Below are 18,608 nucleotides of genomic sequence, written 5' to 3'. Positions count from 1 at the left end.
ATTGAAACAACAGCTTGTATTCCTCTGCAACGCTGGCTACAAAGCGACAAACAGACAGACAGACAGAGAGCGAGAGAGCGCGCAAGAGAGAGAGGGAGAGAGAGAGACAGAGCCAGGACTCCCTGGGATGCAGGCTCTTTGCGACTTGTGTTTATTTATGTTTTTTAAGTGTCCTTCATACCAATGCCATGAAGCAGCAGAGATCAGAGGGGCTAAGGCGTGAAGCAAAGGGGAAAATAAAACAGCAACTCATTCTTGCCATGGTGGCAGCATGGGTTAGTCTCTGCATCACCATTGTGTTCTAACATACAGCCCTGAAGGAGGAGGTTCAGCCCATCGTGCCTGCACTACCTCGTCAAACAAGCATCATTACCTTGTGGCAATCTCCTGCTTTCTCCCCATAGCCCTCCACACCGCCTGTAACCAAATAACCATCCCTTGCCCCTGTTGGATGCCTCAGTTGAATCGGCCTCCACCCTATTTCCAGGCACTGCTTTCCACGCTCTAACCACTCACCAGGGGAGAAAGCTTTGCCTCACATCATCTTTGTTTCTTTGGTGCATCACGTTAATCCACGCCCTGTCATTCTTGTTCCCTTTTACAGCAGGAACAGCTTCTCCCTATTTACTCTGTCCAGCCCGCTCCTGGTTTGATAAACCCTTGACCAGATTTCCTCTTTCTGAGGAGAACAGACCTGACTCTTTCAATCCATCCCCATCACTGAAGTCTCTCATCCCTGGAACCATTCTTGTGAATCACTTTCTATGCTCTCTCCAATGTGGTCATATCCTTCGTATTGTGTGGAATCCATAATACTCATAATATCCATACAGTATGGAAAGAGGCCATTTGGCCCATTGAATCTGCACCAACCCTCTGAACAGCATCCCATCCTATCCCTGTATGTACCCTTGCTAATCCACCTCGTCTAACACCACTAGATACTCTGGGCAATTTAGAATGGCCAACCCATCTAACCTGCACATCTTTGGATTGTGGGAGGAAACCAGAGCACCCGGAGGAAACCCACACAGACACAGGGAGAATGTGCAAACTCCACACAGACAGTCACCCAAGGATGGCGCTGAGAGGCAGCAGTGCTAACCACTGACTCACAGTGCCACCCTCTTTGGGTTCTAAATTAGACTCATAATAGACATGAAATTTTAGTTCTGTTTCTCTCTCCACAAATGCTGCCAGACCTGCTGAGTTTCTCCAGCATTCTCTGTGTTTCTGTCAGTCGAGAGCAGCTCTGCGTGGTTCCTGATATTGGGGCAATATTGGTGTTGGTGATTTGTGAGCAGGGCCCTGGAGGGGCTGGTACAGACATCGATGCCCTGTCCACCCAGGCCCAGCTGTGAAAATCACAACACCAGACCCTGCTGGCCTGGTCTGAGAGCTATCATCATCAGCTGCTTACAGGAATGCCCAACACTTTAGGAGGGAGGTCAGTAACCTTCTCCTCTCTGCCAGCGTAAGTGCCATTATGTTCTCTTCAATCCCTCACCCTGACTCTATCTGCACCCACCTCCACCAAGGCTCATATTCCACCTGCTCTCGCAGTAACATCTTCCCCACTCACTCCCACCTTCTGACTGGACTGACCCTGCATGTCCTCTACTCACTCAGGATGTCTCCTCTTCTCTGCACCAACAGTAACAGCTGTGTGGAGAGCATCCTGCCCATCACCCCCTTGAGTGGCAGCATGGCCATTTCCAATCCCTGGGACTGCTATCAGAGTCAGGTAGGCTGCTTTGTCCTGGATGGTGTCAAGCTTCTTGAGTGTTATTGGAGCTGCCCCCATCCAGGCAAATGGGGAGTATTTCATCACACTTGTGCCTTGTCGATTGTGGACAGGCTTTCGGGAGGTAGGAGTTTGGTGTGGGATGAGGGATGGTGGTCATTGTGTGGACTGGAGGCAGTTTGCAGGAGTACAATAGTGCTGAGTGTACTGGTTAACTCGTCATGTGTCCTCGACCTGTGGTTCAAGCACACTTGTGGGCAGTCAATGGTCTCCTTTGAACACATCACATGACACACAGCATCAGAAATGGTGTGAATGAGATTGTGGGAATTTTCAGGACTGTAAGAGAGCCAGAAAGTGAGACAATAAGCAAAGAGAAAGTGATAAGAATGAGCAGTGTGTAGGACAGCTCTACACCTGACAGAAACACAGAGAATGCTGGAGATACTCAATTTTGGCAGCAACTGTGGATAGAGAAACAGTTAACTCTAACTTTTTTCTCAGTCATGGGTTGAGGAGTTGGTTGTCTAGTCCAGCATTTATTGCCCATCCCTAATTGCCCAGAGGGCAGTTTATTGTCTACCACATTGCTGTCTGGAGTCACATGTTTACCTATTATTTCCTTATCTATGCAACTTAACTCTGTGATTTTCCAGTATTGCCGGCAAAACAAAGCTGTTCACTGTGCCTCGGTACATGTGACAATAAATTCGATTCAATGTAGGCCTAGGCCAGGTAGGGATGGCAGCTTCCTTCCCTAAAGGACATTAGTGAACCAGATGTTTTTTCTGACATTCGACAATGGATTTGTGTTCATCTTAGATTCTTCATTCCAGATCTTCTCAAAATTGAATTTAAATTCCACCATCTGCTGGGGAGGGATTTGAAGCTGGGGGCCCAGAACATTAACTGAGTTTTTGGATTAACCCCCCAACAATAATACCAGTGGCCCATCAATACAAGCAGCTCTGGACACCACATCTTAAGAAGGATGTTTTGGCCCTGGAGGGGGTTCAACACAGGTTTACAAAGATGATACCTGGACTTTGGGGGTTAATTTATTGGAGAGATTAGACAATTTAGGCCATTATTCTCTAGAATTGAGATGGCTAAGGGGTGATTTAAACAAGGTTTTCAGGATATGAACAGGGTAAGATAGGGTAGATAAAGATATACTGTTTCCTTGGTTGAAGATTCTAGAACCAGGGGCCATAGCCTAAGAATTTGGGCCAAACCATTCAGGAGAGATGTTAAAAAGTCTGCAGGCTGAGTCACACTCTGGAAATTAAAGGAGATATGAGACAGAATTAGATATTTTCCCACTGGTACTGGAACTACTGAATTCATCCAAAACAATCAAGAATAGTAATTGTGCAATCAGAAAGAAGGCTACACTTTGTATTGCTGCCTAGATTCCATTGGAGAGCAGGAAAGCCAGAGAGAGAAGGTTTTGAGAACTTTGAAAACACAAATTGATTCACGGTCACTAAGTCATTGATCGTCAAATAGATCCTAGAAAATTACAAAGACTTTTTTTTTAACAGGTCTTAGATGTCATTCTCATGAATATCATCTTGAAGTAGATGAGAGAGTGGGAGCAGTGCAGCATCTTCCAAAGAGAGGTCCAACTGCCCTCAAAGTGCAACCTGAAAGACAAGATACAAAAGCTGGAAAGGAGCTGCACGATCAAGAGAGAGGCCACTTGTACAGACTGAATACAGTGATCAAATACTGGAGAAAAGAGAGTATTCATCATTCCAAAGGGTCTCGAGAACAATTTGAAGAGATCTCACTACCGCATACCAGTTGACCTAAGTATACAGTAGCCAGTATCCCATCACCAAGTCATCTGTATTTACATGTACACAGTATATAAGACCAGAAGACATAGGAGCAGAAATTAGACCATTCAGCCCATTAAGTCTGCTCCACCATTCAATCATAGCTGATCAGTTTCTCAGTCGAGAGAGTGGTGCTGGAAAAGTACAGCAGGTCAGGCAGCATCTGAGGAGCAGGAGAATCAACGTTTCGGGCATAAGCCCTTCATCAGGATACATTTCTCAAACTCATTCTCCCACTTTCTCCCTGTAACCCTTGATCCCGTTCATACTCAAGAACCCATCTATCTCGGTCTTAAACATACTCAATGACTTGGCCTCCACAGCCTTCTGTGGCATTTGAATTCCATCGATTCCCCACACTCTGGCTGAAGAAGTTTCTCCTTATCTCTGTTCTAAAGGGTCACCCCTTTACTCTAAGGCTGTGCCCTTGGGTCCTCGTCTCTCCTACCAATGGAAACACCTTCCCAACATCGACTCTGTCCAGGCCATTCAGGAACAGGAGGAAAGGTGCTATTCAGACGTACAGACAGCACTTGCACTGCTCCAGAAGATTATTGAAGCGTATAGCTCGGGAAATTGGTGATCTTCTTAGAAGGAAAGGTCTTGGGAAATGATTTGGGTGAGGAGTCACAATGGAAGAAGGCATCACAGATCACAGTCAGTATCTGGTGCAATCTTGTAACAGAGAGCTCATCGGAGCATGACTGGAATACTGTTCTGGCCCCCTTACCTCAGTGAAACTCTACTGGCACTGGAGACAGTCGGGGTCACTAGACTGATCCCAGATCTAGAGGTTGAGTACATTGGGCACACACTTATTGGAGTGTAGAAGAATGAGAGGTGACCTTATTGAAACATAAAAGATTCTTAGAGACTTGACGAGGTAGATGTGGAGAGATTGTTTCCCTTGTCGGCGAGTCTAAGTATAGAGGTCATTATCTCAGAATAAGAGGTCACCTGTCTAAGACAGAAATGAGGAGGAATTTCTTCTCTCAGAAGGGGAGTAACTCTGTTCAGTTCTTTACCAGAGAGGGCTGACGAGGCTGGGTCATTAGTGTATTCAAGCCTGAGATAAACAGATCTTTTATCAGTAAGGGGGGAATTGAGGTTTCTAGGGAAAAGGCAGGAAAGGGGAGTTGAGAATTATCAGATCAGCCATGATCTCATTGAGTGGAAGAGCAGACTCAATGGGCTGAATGGCCTACATTTTATGATTTTGTGACCGTGGGTCTTAAACTGAATGAAAAAAAATTGCAGTTGAAGATAACCAAAGTCAAATCCACAGAGCATGTACTGCCAGCCAAAGGACATCTCTCAGATCCAAGCAAGGTGAGACCTGGAGCAGAGATGAAGCATCTCCGTGCAATACATTGTTGGACCTGTGAACTATTTAGCAAAATTCTTGCCCACTTTGTCATTAAAGTGTGAACCTCTACACTAGCTCACTGTCCAGACGTTCAGTGATACAGAACCAGAAGTAATTTTGACCAGAATTAAATAACGTCAGTGCTGAGGTAACCAATGATGCTGATGGTGTAACCTCACAGATTGATGCCAGTGACTCAGGCTTGGAGCAGCCTTTACACAGCCAGGAGTAACCGGATGGATTTACAACTGAGACATTCACACAATCTGAATGATGCTCTAATTTTGAAGAAAAGCAGAGGGAGTTCTCCCTAGAAACCAAGGCAAATATTTATCCTTCAATCAACATCACTTAAATAGATTATATGCACTTCACCTCTGCAGTTGTGAAAATTGACTCCTGCACTTCCTACATTACAACAATGACTGCAAGTTGGGAAAGAAATACTTAATTGGCTTTGAGGAGGAGTGATTTTCAATGTTGGTTCTGCCCATTTGATCAAAAGAGCACATCAACATCATCGCATGGGTCAGAGGCAGGGAAACCATAGGATCCCTACAGTGTGGCAGCAGGCCATTTGGCCCATCGAGTCCACCCCAACCCACTGAACAGCATCCCATCCAGACCCACCCTTGTAACCCTGCATTTCCCACAGCTAACCCACCAAGCCTGCACATCCCTGGACACTGTGGGAAATTTAACATGGCCAATTCATCCTAACCTGCAGACCTTTGGACTGTGGGAGGAAACTGGAGCACCCCAAGGAAACCCACGCAGACAGAGGGAGAATGTACAAACTGCTAGCCCCATACCTCCCGACCCCATTACCCAATCGCCACCAAGTCAGAAGTCACATGACAGCAGGTTATAGCCCAACAACGCTGCTCTGAAAGCTTGTCATTTCAAATAAACCAGTTGGACTGTAACCTGGTGTCATGTGACTTTTGACTTTGTCCAGCCCAGTCGAACCCTGGGACCTCCACATCAATCTGCATGGGATATGGAGCAGGATAACAAGTTAAAAATGACATTATCTTAGCTGTGCATTTGAATGAGAGAGAGCCTGTAGTACAGTAAATGTTTCAGACAGACAAGCCAGGTCTTGTGGCTCTCTGGGCCCAATGGTTTTCCCAATGTTTACAAATTGTTCTGATGGTTTCTGAAACTCTTTTCGGTGGCAGTTTTATGGCTCCACAGAAATCCTTGCGGATATTTTGGTTACACTTTTTGCTGGCTCCCTCGGCTTAGTCTTGATTCCGTCTGCTTGGGTTCAGTCTCTGCCTACATTTTGCGCTCTTTGTATTTACTAGATTCCAAACCTTTAACCGCTAAAGTACATATTATTTAAAATAACAAATATCCAGGCAGGACACAGGGGCCATGATTCAGTCTCAATGGGTCTTTCTTTCTGATGGGTGCTGGGGTTGTATTTATCTTTCCCCAGCCTGTTTTGATTAAGTTGGAAAGCGAATACTCCAACTTCCAGAAGCTTTTTGACTTGTTAGTTTAATCTAAACAAGCTGACAGAGACAAAATAGAAATGTCAGATTTAACAGTCTGCTGGGGTTGGAAATAAAGTTTTACTATTTATAGCACAGTTTGTGAAGGAATTGGACTGTTGACAATGGACTGGACTAACCAAGTATTGAGTTTAATCCTTATCTGTGCTTGAATGGTCTTTGTTACAATTACGGAGAAAGTTGGCCCTTTATGGTCCATCTCTTTTTTTTATTCTTTCAGGGAATGAAGGCATGGCTGGTGAGACCAGCATTTTTCCCTAATCACCTTTGAACAGAGTGGTCATATCAGAGAATAGCTAAGAGTGAATTACATTGCTGTGGGTCTGACATCACATAGAGACCAGAACGGGTAAGGATGGCAGATTCCCTTCCCTGAAGGATATTAGTGAACCAGATGGGGTTTTTACAACAATCGATGATAATTTCATGAAAACCAAGAGAACTGCTGATACTGTAAATCGGAAACAAAAACAGAAGTTGCTGGATAGGGTCAGCAGGTCTGCCAGAGTTAACATTTCTGGTTGAGTGACCCTTCCTCAGTTTCATGGTCACTGTCACTGTATACCCCAGATTGATGAATTAAAATTCAATTTCACTGGCGGCAGTCGTGGGATTTGAACTCATATCTTCCAAGGCTGGAGATCTGGATGATTAGTCTCTTACTGCTATGCTAACACATTTAACTGAGAAGGTTCCCCTTTTGCCATGAGCCACGTGTAATGGCTGGAAATAACTGAGACTTTCACCGGGCAATGCTGGGGGCCAGCATTGTTAAGTGTGATTCACGTTAGTGTTGGTTTAGAGCATAACTCACAGCTCCCTTATTGCCCTCTCTCCTCTCAATCTCAGGATTGCACTTCAAGTCCCCAGCCAGAGTGTGAATGCAAAAGGTTAACCCTAACAGTGTTGTGCAGCTCTGAGGGGCTGCTGCACTGTCAGTAATCTATCTCTGCCAATCCAATGTTAAACCAAATCCCACCGGTTTTCTTAAATAAAACACAGAACTGTGAATGCAGGAGATCTGAAACAAACAGAATTAGAAAGTGCTGGAGAAACTCAGCAGGTCTGGTCGTATCTGTGGAGAGAGAAACAGTTAATGTTTTTGAGTCCCGTTCTTCAGGCTGTTTGCTTGGCTGATCATGAGAGATTCAAAAACACCTCTTCAAAGCAGAGCTAGACAGACCAAGATCACAAAAGTGCAGATCATCATCATATATGACCAACAGCCGGAAGGAATAGGAACAGGAGTAGGCAGTTCGGCCCTTCAGGCCTGCTCCACCGTTCTATAGGATCATGGCTGATCCAACCTTTCTCATGTGTGCTTTCCTGTATTTTCCTGTATCCCTCGATTCCCCGACTGAGCAACAATCTATCGATCTCAGCCTTAAACGTACACAAGCCCCATAAGTCTCTGCGGCAATCAGTTCACAACCCTCAGAGAGAAGAAATTCCTCCTCATCTCAGCCTTCAATTGGCACCCCTTTATTCTAAGATTGTATCCTCTAGTACTGGAGGGTTTCTGGATCCTAGACTCTCCCATGAAGGGAACATCCTCTCAGCATTGACCCTGACAAGCCTCTTCTGAACCCTCTATGTCTCATTGAGATCACCTCTCATTTATCTAAACTCCAGTGGGGCGAGTCCTAACCTGTTTAACTTTTGCTCATAAGACAATCCCTCCATGCCAGGGATCATCCCAGTGAATCTTCTCTGAACTGCCACCAATGAAATGATTTCTTTCCTTAAATAAGGGGACTGAAGCTGTTTGTGAGGACTCATTGCATTGCCTCTCACTGCATGTTTCTACATTACCCTTCACTGACTACCAGGCACTTCAATGTAGTCTAGAAAAAAGGGGCTATATAAATTCAAGTCTTGCTTTCATTGGAGTACAAATCAAGTAACGATGCTTGGTTTCCTTCTTTGTAACAATGCAATTGGGACAACCTCATATAAGGACATCAACTTTTATGTAAATTGAATGCAAAATGCTGAAACTGCTGTGACGTTTCATTCCCCAATTAAGTGAGATTTGTGCACAAAATTAATCGGTCAAATTTGGAAGCAGCATTTGTGATAAATCATGGATCATTTAGTCATAGCCTGTCAGAAGGATGGTTACTATTGTCCACCTCCAGTGATTTGAGAACAAGTATCAAGACTCACTCTCCTGGTGCAGTACAGAGGGAGTGCTGCTTTCCCAGGGGTGGATCACCTGGTTATTAATACGTTACTGGGTCACAGTAATCTCACTCTTTCTGTGAGATTATAGAGATGAGGTTTTGAAAGTGACAGAGAGGATTTGGACAGCTGTTGCTTGATTTATTCTTTACAAGATATTTGTCCCCCCGCATTTCCCGATCATGTGGAAAAAAGACAGACCTTTGATGGAAGCATCAATTCAGGAGTATCTTGAAGTTAATTTGTGAAAAGAAGTTCCCACCAAAACCAAAATATCAGACACAAAGTGATGAAATTAGAAATGCTGCTTTGCCAAGAGTGAGGAATTCAGCTGCAGATACCTAATGGAAAACATGTTCCTTTGGATTATAATTCACATTTATCCACGTATTTCTCAGAGAGCTGACAGTAATAATCTGAGCCAACGATGATGAATGTTTTCAATATTGAACATTCCAGCATTAAGATCCAAGAGCTTTCTGTCTGGAGCATTTATATAGCACCTTCCACTGTCCTAGCCCATCCCAAAATCCTGTACAGTCGATTGCACATTTTAAAAAAAAAGTCTCTATTATGCTATAGGAAATGCAGCAGCTGATTTGTGCACAGCAGGATCCCATGAACATCGATTAGAAAATCTATTTCAGTGATGCTGGATGACGGATCAGCACTGTCCAAGGACTCTCCAACTTTTCCTCAGAATACTGACTGTAGGGTCTTCTACATTTAGCTGAGAGGGCAGGTGCAGCCTCAGTTTAACAGCTCAGCCTAAAAGCAGCACCTCCAGGAGTACACCCACAACCTAGTCAGCCTCTCCTCAGAAAATACAAAAGCTTAAACACGCACACCGACAGGTTCAAGAACAGCTTCTTCCCCGCTGTTATCAAATTTCTGAATGAACCTCTCAGATTTCAAATCTAATGTTGATCTTGTGAACCTTCTTTGCAGTTGTAACTTTGTATCCCTCGCTCTGTTCAATCACCCTGTGAGCTTTGTATGGTATGTTCTGCCTGTACTGCACGCAAAACAAAACTTTTCACTGTCCCTAGGTATGTGACAATAATAAGTCAAATCAAATCAGCATTGTTCCCCCCCACCCATACCTGGGAGCCACCTAGTGAAACCTTCCTGGTCTGTCTCCAAGGCCAATACTTTTTTCTTAGATAAAGGAATCAAGACTAGTCAGTTTTCCAGGTTTGATTTAACCAGTTTCTTGTACAGTTTTACCAAGACCACTTTATTTATACATTCCATTCCCTCTGAAGTAAAGGCCAACAATCCATTTGCCTCCCCTAGCGCCTGCTGAACGTGTATGCTAGTCTTCTATGATAAACACGCGAGGACTCCCAATTGCAGACAGCTTTTCCCCCTTCGTTGTCGAGAGGTAAACCACAAACACACCTGCAGCAGGTAGCCCCTTCCTGAGAGGGGGTGGGATGTCAGCTTCTCAGTCTGGTTTCCTTTTCAGTATGTCAGCCTTTATTGCTACAAGAGGAGAGTCTGAAAGGAGGCAGGTGTTGCTGCAACTGTCCAAGGTAGCAGTGAGACTGCACCTCAACAGCTGTGTACAGTTCTGATCTCCTGACTTGAGGAGGGATATGGTTATTTTGGAGGCAGTTCGAGGAGGTTCACTCGATTGATTTCAGAGATGGGGGGGTTTGTCTGATGAAGAGAGATTGAGCAGTTGAGGCCGATGCTCTCTGAAGTTTAGAAGAGTGAGAGGAGATTGAGTGAACATAGAACATTCCAGCGCAGTACAGGCCCTTCAGCCCTTGATGTAGCGCTGACCTGTGGAACCAATCTGAAGCCCATCTAACCTACACTATTCCATTCTCATCCATATGTTTATCCAATGACCATTTAAATGCCCTTAAAGTTGGCGAGTCTACTCCTGTTGCAGGCAGGGCGTTCCTTGTCCCTCCTACTCTCTGAGTAAAGAAACTACCCCTGACATCTAACCTATATCTATCACCCCTCAATTTAAAGCTATGTTCCCTCGTGCTAGCCATCACCATCTGAGGATAAAGGCTCTCCCTGTCCACCCTATCTAACCCTCTGATTATCTTATATGTCTCAAAACAAATCACCTCTCAATCTCCTTCTCTCAAATGAAAACAGCCTCAAGTCCCTCCACTTTCCTCATAAGACCTAGGAGATCTTCTCCTTCTCCTGGTTCTGGTGTTGTAGAGTCATACAGCACAGAAACAGGACTTTGGGTCCACCATGTCTATGCTGACCAACAAACCCCAAATGACACTAATCCCATTTACTTGAACTTGCTCCTATGTTCTCCCTGTTTGGAGTTTCCCTGTCTCTGTGTACACACTCTCTGTCGGTTCACACAGCGCTTGCTAGGCAGTCACTGAACTTACACCCACTGTTATCTTTGGATAATCATAGTCCGCTTTTAAATACACGCATGTTGAAGTTAAAAGTTTAATATGTCCACCAGTAATTTGGGGTTCTGATTTGTCATCACGATACCCACAGTTGGCACAAAAGCTAGTTCCAAATTTGACTGATTCCGATCTCTCCTGATTAGGGAATTTAAGAATTCAAATTGTGTTTTGGTAAAATCTTAGTCTCGGTATAAAGTGATGTGGAGGAGCCAGTGTTGGACTCGGGTGGGCACGATCAGCGGTCACACAACACCAGGGTACAGCCGGTGTTGGACTCGGGTGGGCACGATCAGCGGTCACACAACACCAGGGTACAGCCGGTGTTGGACTCGGGTGGGCACGATCAGCGGTCACACAACACCAGGGTACAGTCCAACAGGTTTATTTAAAATCACAAGCTTTCGGAGCGCTGCCCCTTCGTCAGACACAGACCCACTCAAATCGACATATAAACTCCATGTCTGTGTGCCCTTCCCTCTCACTGCATCTGATGAAGGGGCAGCGCTTGGAAAGCTTGTGATTTCAAATAAACCTGTTGGACTGTACCCTGGTGTTGTGTGACCGCTGATCGTGCCCACCCGAGTCCAACACCGGCTGTACCCTGGTGTTGTGTGACCGCTGATCGTGCCCACCCGAGTCCAACACCGGCTGTACCCTGGTGTTGTGTGACTTCGGATTGGTATAAAGTGACCATGAAGCTGCCTTGTTGTAAAAACTCAAGTCATGAGTAGGCCTATGGTTGGGTAGAGTAGGCATCCAATCTGTGAGTAGCACCATTGGATGCCTCAGGATGAGAGTCTTTGATGAATGTGATACCCGTGCTGATATTAAGACACTTGTGTATATGGCAGTCATTTTTCTGACTCTTCTATTTGGCTCCAAAACATGGACTAGGTACAGATACCCCCTCAAGACCCTTGAGAGGAACCATCACTGTTGTTTGAGAGGGATTCTCCGCATCAGCTGGGAGGACGGACATATTAACATCTGTGTTCTTGAAGCGCCTAATAGCACCAGCATCAAAGCCATGATCATCCAAAACCAACTCTACTGCACTGGCCAAGCCTGAGCTCCAATAGACAAAGCCAATCATTTTCACCCAGCTCAAGGAAGGCACTTGCAAGAGAGAAGGTCGAAGGGAGTGTTTCAAGACTTCCCTCAGGAAACACAGCATTGATGTCAATGCATGGGAGAAAGAAGAAACTGACTTGGAGGCAGTTCCTGCAAGAAGGAGCATAATTCTTTGGGAATACCATCAGCAAGAGGGAGAATAGAAAAGGAACTGGAGAAAGGACCATTGATGATCTGAAGGCTAGAGATCAATTCCATCTCCTAGAAACACCTGTCCAATGTATGGTTGAAGATGTGTCTCTAGGATCGAGCCACACAAGGAGGGCAAGGACTCATCATCAGTGACATGGCATTTCCTAGATGGACAATCATTACTCGTTAGTGAGTGATTGCTGACAATGAGGGAGGGGAGGCTTTGGAGGGAGATCAGACAGGCAGCATAGAGGTTCTACAAAGCTGTTGTGGTGCAGTGAAAACTGTCCCTACCTCTAGACCAGATGGTCTGGGTTCAAGTCCCGACCTACCACAGACAAGGATCACACTAAGGTTCACCAAAAATATCTCCAGGCTCTGATCAGGCCATTGTCTAGATGAGAGTGGTGCTGGAAAAGCACAGCAGGTCAGGCAGCATCTGAGGAGCAGGAATATCAACGTTTCAGGCAAAAGCCCTTCATCACGAATCCAGCTGATCAGATCGTTGCATTGTTACTGTCACAGAGGAAGTGTGAAGGTGACTGTCAGAGTTGGTGGAATTATTTCTCCAAGAGAATCAAAAGGGGAAGTCAGAGGGTGAAAATCTGAAGCAACAGAGTTAGTCTAACCATGAGAATTATGTTTAGATTAGATTACTTCAAGTGTGGAAACAGGCCCTTCAGCTCAACAAGTCCACACCGATCCTCCAAAGAGTAACCCACCCAGACCCATTCCCCGACACCTAACACTACGGGCAATTTAGTGTGGCCAACTTGCACATTTTTGGACTGTGGGAGGAAACCAGAGCACCCGGAGGAAACCCACGCAGACACGGGGAGAATGTGCAAACTCCACACAGACAGTTGCCTGAGGCGGGAAATGAACCTGGGTCTCTGGCGCTGTGAGGCAGCAGTGCTAACCACTGTGCCACCGTGCTGCCCATTATGTTTTAATAATGTTAGAAGGAGCTGTAAATTGATAGCATATGACACAGGTGTACATCGCTCTGGCCGCACAACCTCTGTTAATAATTAGAACAGTTATATAACCAACTGCAGTCCTGACTGCTGTGAACCCAAGCAGAGAAGCAAGACCTAGTTGTTCTGGAACTTAAAAATCTCAGCTCATAAATTCATGGCACTCTCTCAGGAGATTATTCGATGGGTACAGAGGAATTAAACCATTCCTCATATTCTAAACCCCTATCAGCAAGTTCCAACCCTTCACTCATCATGGAATCCAACTATTTCTGAAGTAATCCTGAAATATTACCTTCATTATGTCACCTAGCCAGTGTTAGCTCCAACTGCCAACTGACTGAGTTTCCAGGAAGGAAGCAGATGTTTGTTATACTGTAATCTAACAGATAAAACTGTGGATTCTGGAGATCTGAAACAAAAATCAGAAATTGCTGGTGAAACTCAGCAGGTCTGGCAGCATCTGTGGGAGGAAAGCAGAGTTAACGTTTCAAGTTTGTGACTTCATTGGAACTGAAGTCCTGTATTTACGGTGTTGATAAAAGGTATAGTTTACCAATAAGCAAACCTTTGCAATCTTTCTCAGGCCCATTTGCAGACACAAGCAAACTACAACAACAGAATAACAGATGGTGGCAGCGACGGGAGCACTCGATATTGTTGAACACAATGTGGAAGAGTCAGTGTTGGACTGGGGTGGACAAAGTCAGAAACCACATGACACCAGCATATAGTCCAACAGGTTTGTTTGAAATCACAAGCTTGGACTATATCTTGGTGTCTGGCTTTGATATTGTTGAAGACTGTGCAGTTAACCATATAGAGTCACAGCCCCTCATGATTTTGTAAACCTCTATAAGGCTGCCTCTCAGCCTCCAACGCTCCAGGGAAAACAGCCCCAGACTATTCAGCATAGAAATAGTGCTGTACTTCGGCCCAACTCACCCATGCTGACCAGATATCCTTAATTAATCTAGTCCCACCTGCCAGCACCTGGCCCATATCCCTCTAAACCCTTCCTATTCATATCCCCACCCAAATGCCTTTTAAATGCTATAATTGTACCAGCCTCCACCACTTCCTCTGGCAGCTCATTCCATACACGTACCACCCTCTGTGTGAAAGGGTTGCCCCTTAGGTCCCTTTTAAATCTTTCCCCTCTCACCCTAAACCTGTACCTTCTAGTTTTGGACTGCCCTACCCTGAGAAAAAGACCTTGTCTATTCATCCTATCCATGCTCCTCATGATCTTATAAACTTCTATAAGGTCACCCCTCAGCCTCCAATGCTCCAGAGAAAACAGCCCCAGCCTGTTCAGCTCAAACTCTCCAACCCTGGCAATATCCTTGTAAGTCTTTTCTATGCTGAATAGTCTGGGGCTGTTTTCCCTGGAGCGTTGGAGGCTGAGAGGCAGCCTTATAGAGGTTTACAAAATCACGAGGGGCTGTGACTCTATATGGTTAACGGCACAGTCTTCAAGTTTCACAACATCTTTCCAATAGCAAGGAGACCAGAACGGAACACAATATTCCAAAAGTGGCCTAACTAATGTCCTGTACAGCCGCAACATGACCAGGGAAATAGAACATAGAACATAGAACAATACAGCACAGAACAGGCCCTTCGGCCCACGATGTTGTGCCGAACTTCTAACCTAGATTAAGCACCCATCCATGCACCTATCCAAATGCCGCTTAAAGGTCGCCAATGATTCTGACTCTACCACTCCCACGGGCAGCGCATTCCTTGCCCCCACCACTCTCTGGGTAAAGAACCCACCCCTGACATCTCCCCTATACCTTCCACCCTTCACCTTAAAGAAGGCTGGAAATGAAAACCATACAGTAATATAAGGGTTCGAGAGGGACCCTTCACCCAGTAGTCATGTGATTTTACATTATTTCCTCAATGGTGTCGGCTATATATTCTTTCTGTAGTCATTATAACATTTTTTATGACACATCTCCCACATCTGACTATTCATGAGATTACTTACATCTACAGCACTCAGCAATTTGGGTTCAGATTAGTCCCTCTATCTTTTCCTCACTAACACTCAACACTGGAGCCCACAGCAGTGCGTACTCAGCCCCCTACTGTACTCACTGTATACTCATGACTGTGTTGCCAAATACCAGACTAATGCTATTTACAAGTTCGCTGATGACACCACCATAGTCGGTCGAATCTCAGATGGCGACAAAACAGACTACAGACGGGAGATGGAAGATCTGGAAAAATGGTGCACTGAGAACAACCTAGCTCTCAATGCCAGCAAAACCAAGGATCTCATTAATAACTCTGGCAAAACATAACTCATGCCCCCCGCTGTCAAGGAAAGGCCACCAGCATTCTCAAAGATCCATCCCACCCTGGCAATGTTTTTCTCCAACCTCTACCATCGGGGAGAAGGTACAGAAGCCTGAACATACACACCAGCCAGTTTTGTAACAGTTTCTACTCTACTGTTGTTAGAATGCTGAATGGACTCACAAACTCTTAATGTTTGCCTGTACCTGTGTCTTTGTTTTTGCCACTGTTTACCTATTATTTACTATCTATGCAACTTAACTCTGTGATCTGCCTGTGTTGCTCACAAGACAAAGTTTTCACTGTGCCTCCATACAAGTGACAATAAATTCAATTCAATCTTTCTTTGTTAATGTCCTTCGCCATATACCCATAACCCTGGCTTTCCCTGTGCCACATACCCATAACCCTGGCTCTCTCTGTGTCACATACCCATCTCACTGGCCCTCTCTGTGCCACATACCCATACCCCTGGCTCTCTCTGTGTCACATACCCATCTCACTGGCCCTCTCTGTGCCACATACCCATAACCCTGGCTCTCTCTGTGTCACATACCCATCTCACTGGCCCTCTCTGTGCCACATACCCATAACCCTGGCTCTCTCTGTGTCACATACCCATCTCACTGGCCCTCTCTGTGCCACATACCCATACCCCTGGCTCTCTCTGTGTCACATACCCATCTCACTGGCCCTCTCTGTGCCACATACCCATGCCCCTGGCTCTCTCTGTGTCACATACCTGTCTCCCCAGCTGTCTCCCTGTGTCTTTCCCTATTTTCCCAAGTGCTTCCCTCCTCGCTTTCTCCCGATGTCACACTCTCTCTGGTTTTGTTTTAATCTTCCTCCTGGCTGCATTCATTGCTCTCTCTCATCACTCTCCTCCAGGTTTTGTCAGTCCTTACTCCCCACGTCTGTTAGCATCAGAGCTGTATTAATCGTTAAAATATCCTGTACACCTCCTCTTCTGCTCAAAGGCAAACAAAGCAGAAATAAAAAAGAAACACATTAAGTTACAGAAAAATGCAGAAGTCAAGCCAAAACACCGTGATCAAGGGAGTGAACCCATGGGCCTGACAAAGTATATTACACCAATAAAAACTCTGTATCTGCAGAGCAGAGCAGTATTTAACAGCTCGATTTAAGTTATTTTCATTTCTGGATTCTGAATGGAGCTTGTGTCTCTTTGGAGAGTCTTTGTGCCTTCAGTTCACCCCAGAAGGAATAAGAGGATGCTCTTTATTTTGGAATTTTATTAGGATCCCAGGATCCACTATAACTCAAACCAAAACCAGGTAAACTGGGATCTTGAATTATTGCCCCTGAAACTGTTCGTCCTGCTGTTCTGTTTAACGCAATGTGTTTGTCTCTGTTGGTTCACAACCCTGTTCTCTGAAACATAACCACAAAGAGACAGACACCTTCTGACCTTCAACTAAATGCTGTCTCCCTTCCTTAGAATTCTTAGAATCTGAGAGTTCAGTTTGTAATCACATGCACCTAAGTACAGAAGGACAGGAGTACACCGAAAAGTATACAATGTTGCTCCGCATGATGCCTTCTTAGATACAAAGTACCAAGGTACAAATCTTAGATACTAAATAGGGAAATGTTACCTTAACTTACAGTTATTCATAGTATGGGTGGGAAAAATAAGCAATAACGTGAACAAGATAAACAGTACAGCTTTTCTACAAATGGCCTGTAGTAGGTAAATGCAGGAGGCTTCCACACGTTGTCTGACTGCCTGCACCAGTCCCCAGTTCATCAATGGACCCCATTCCACTCCAGGCCTACAGCCCACTGACCATCCCTGCTCCACTCCCGGCCTACAGCCCACTGACCATCCCTGCTCCACTCCCGGCCTACAGCCCACTGACCATCCCCACTCCGCTCCCGGCCTACAGCCCACTGACCATCCCCACTCCGCTCCTGGCCTACAGCCCACTGACCATCCCCGCTCCGCTCCTGGCCTACAGCCCACTGACCATCCCCGCTCCTCTTCCGGCCAACAGCCCACTGACCATCCCCGTTCCGCTCCCAGCCTACAGCCCACTGACCATCCCCACTCCGCTCCCAGCCTACAGCCCACTGACCATCCCCGTTCCGCTCCCGGCCTACAGCCCACTGACCATCCCCACTCCGCTCCCGGCCTACAGCCCACTGACCATCCCCACTCCTCTCCAGGCCTACAGCCCACTGACCATCCCCGCTCCACTCCAGGCCTACAGCCCACTGACCATCCCCACTCCTCTCCCGGCCAACAGCCCACTGACCATCCCCGCTTCGCTCCAGGTCGTCTGCCCACTGACCATCCCCACTCCGCTCCCAGCCTACAGCCCACTGACCATCCCTGCTCTGCTCCAGGCCTACAGCCCACTGACCATCCCCACTCCGCTCCCAGCCTACAGCCCACTGACCATCCCCACTCCGCTCCCGGCCTACAGCCCACTGACCATCCCCACTCCGCTCCCAGCCTACAGCCCACTGACCATCCCCACTCCGCTCCCGGCCTACAGCCCACTGACCATCCCCACTCCGCTCCCAGCCTACAGCCCACTGACCATCCCTGCTCTGCTCCAGGCCTACAGCCCACTGACCATCCCCACTCCGCTCCCAGCCTACAGCCCACTGACCATCCCCACTCCGCTCCCGGCCTACAGCCCACTGACCATCCCCACTCCGGTCCCAGCCTACAGCCCACTGACTGTCCCCACTCCGCTCCCAGCCTACAGCCCACTGACTGTCCCCAATCCGCTCCCGGCCTACAGCCCACTGACCATCCCCACTCCACTCCTGGCCTACAGCCCACTGACCATCCCCACTCCACTCCAGGCCTACAGCCCACTGACCATCCCCACTCCTCTCCCGGCCAACAGCCCACTGACCATCCCCACTCCGCTCCCAGCCTACAGCCCACTGACCATCCCCACTCCGCTCCTGGCCTACAGCCCACTGACCTTCCCTACTCTGCTCCAGTCCTACAGCCCAGTGACCATCCCCACTC

Source organism: Chiloscyllium punctatum, chromosome 24 (genome assembly GCF_047496795.1).
Source record: "Chiloscyllium punctatum isolate Juve2018m chromosome 24, sChiPun1.3, whole genome shotgun sequence".
NCBI lineage: Eukaryota > Metazoa > Chordata > Chondrichthyes > Orectolobiformes > Hemiscylliidae > Chiloscyllium > Chiloscyllium punctatum.
This window is presented reverse-complemented; position numbering follows the sequence as displayed.